The sequence below is a fragment of the Phoenix dactylifera genome, chromosome 4, assembly GCF_051530095.1.
Source record: "Phoenix dactylifera cultivar Ajwa chromosome 4, Ajwa_hap1_PhDact_Kaust_v1.1, whole genome shotgun sequence".
Lineage (NCBI taxonomy): Eukaryota > Viridiplantae > Streptophyta > Magnoliopsida > Arecales > Arecaceae > Phoenix > Phoenix dactylifera.
Genome location: NC_143193.1, coordinates 3,814,852 through 3,817,100, shown reverse-complemented (window position 1 = coordinate 3,817,100; position 2,249 = coordinate 3,814,852). Strand labels below are relative to the sequence as shown.

Here is a 2,249-nt window from a genome sequence, read left to right as displayed (position 1 = left end):
TAGTTCAATGAGTTAATTGTACTATCCTCAAGGTTAGCAAGATGGTTGTTACATTATTTTACAAATTATTTAGTCTCTCACCCTCAAAAAAAAAAAAAAAAGGTTTTGTCTCTTTGCTTCATGAAGATCATCTACATACCAATGGTGCACCCTGCCTTTACGGAAACAAAATCCGGATTCAAAAAGAGAGAAATTCTCTTTGTATCTTCTGAAGAACACCCAGCGCTTGATGTCAACATGAGCCTTGAGTAATTTAAGGTGCAACTTTTTATGAAATGATATTTGAATTATACAACCTTTAGCTATGGGGCCTAATTACATTATTCTTAAAAGCAGAATTATGTAATGCTTCAAATGTTAACTTAACTCTTTATGAACTTAGAGTGCAAATAAGCGACATGTGTTATGAGTATTAGTCTCATCATTCAAATTTAGCATGTAATAGTTATCGAACAGAGTTAAAAAGTAATTTTTAGATCTAGTAAATTCTGGACTCCTAACTTTGCTAAGAAGTTCAAGGCCTACTTTTCCACGAAAAGCACAACTATATCTATCTATATGCATGAATCAGTTCATAGAAACCTGCAAGTAATCAAACAAAACCTGTATGCAATCATTTTGTATTCATATATACTTAGCATAAATAACCCTCTCCTAAGGATATTAAGATGCAATCATTTTTCCTTTTATTGTTTAAAGCATCAACATATGTTCTTATATATGTATTATGCACATTACCCTTGATTTGTACATTCGTATTTAGAAATAAAAATAGCAGCATTTTCTACTTAAAGACTAGTGTAGACAAAATGAAATGCTTCGTCCCAACATATCAAGAAAGAGGCACTTTTTAATTGGTGGAAAATTTATTAAATCCAAGTAAAAACTGAAGATTCTCAAGGGGAACAATATCTAAATAGTTCCATATCTTATTTCCATATATAAAGTATGCATAAAGAGATGTGATCAAGTCTGCGCAATCAGACAATGCGCCTACAGATGGTAAGTCCATCACCAATACAAACTTGTGATATATCAATGCGAGAATCAGCAGCCAGAAAATCATTAAACTTCACTTGATGGTTTCTAACTTCAATGAACTCCTCAGGATTGGATGGATCCACTGGAACAGCCACACTACCACACCAAAGTGTATTATCATATGCAATAACTCCTCCAACTTTGACAAGTTTTAGCAAACGTTCGTGGTATTCCCCATAATTTAACTTGTCAGCATCCACTAATGCAAAATCAAAGAGTTCATCTTCCTTTGTCTGCAATTATCCAAAAAGTTATGCAATCGCAATAAAATGGCCCTAATGTGCTTATATAAAAGACTCCATCATAAATTCTCTTGGTTAACAATAGTTTAGCCATATGATGTCAATCTAGTTTTGGCATTAAAATATGGTTTTCCTTTTGTGCATTGACACCTGTATTAGGTTATTACTTTGAAAGCTTCAAAGACAGAAGCATCCACCAAAGAAGGTTTTGAAAAATATGAAAATATGTTGTTTTACTTAGTGATGCTAAAGTAATATAGATGGTTTTAGAGTAACTTGACAATACACTCTAGTAAACCATGCTCTAATGAAATAGAAAATATTCTTTAAACCATCATTAAACATCAAGTGAATTCCTAACCAAGGTCCTTTAGATAAATAAGAGGTACATAATTGGAGTATAAAATAGTTATACACTCTGATAACTGATAAATATGGAGTTTTTAACTAATATTTCTAACTATTCAAAGAATTCTTCATTATATAGGGAGGTTCCCTTCACATGAACTTGCATATCTTGGAAACAAAAGGGAACCTAGAAATTATTTCATAGTTGTCTCCATATGAGTACACCGCAAAAGTGATTCGATAGATTTGGTAAGTGCGTTAATATGTATCTTAATGAGTACATATCCTCAAATTTACTTCATTTCAAATATTATAACATTTATGCCTACATCAATTTTAATTTTCGTCCTCTAATTTTTGCAACAAAACTTTACAATTAACATCTATGTGGGTTAACCTATATTTAGCTTATTTTTGAATAGGTAAAGCATATATAATCTTGCCTAAATTGTTAATAACAATGCAGAGACGACAAAAAAGAATTAATGTGAACCAAGAAAGATAATATACTTAATTATTGTTGGCATATGGTAAAAGCTTACCTCTTGAATCATTTTATCAAGAACAGGGATTGCTGCTGATTCAATGAAATTAATCTTGTTTTCAACTCCCGCTCTT

At 31.5% G+C, this 2,249-nt stretch overlaps 1 pseudogene; it reads right to left on the bottom strand.

The window, feature by feature from the left end:
- Nucleotides 1-980: 980 nt before the first annotated feature.
- Nucleotides 981-2,014, bottom strand: LOC149753603 (norbelladine 4'-O-methyltransferase 2 pseudogene; annotated as a pseudogene).
- Nucleotides 2,015-2,249: the final 235 nt, after the last annotated feature.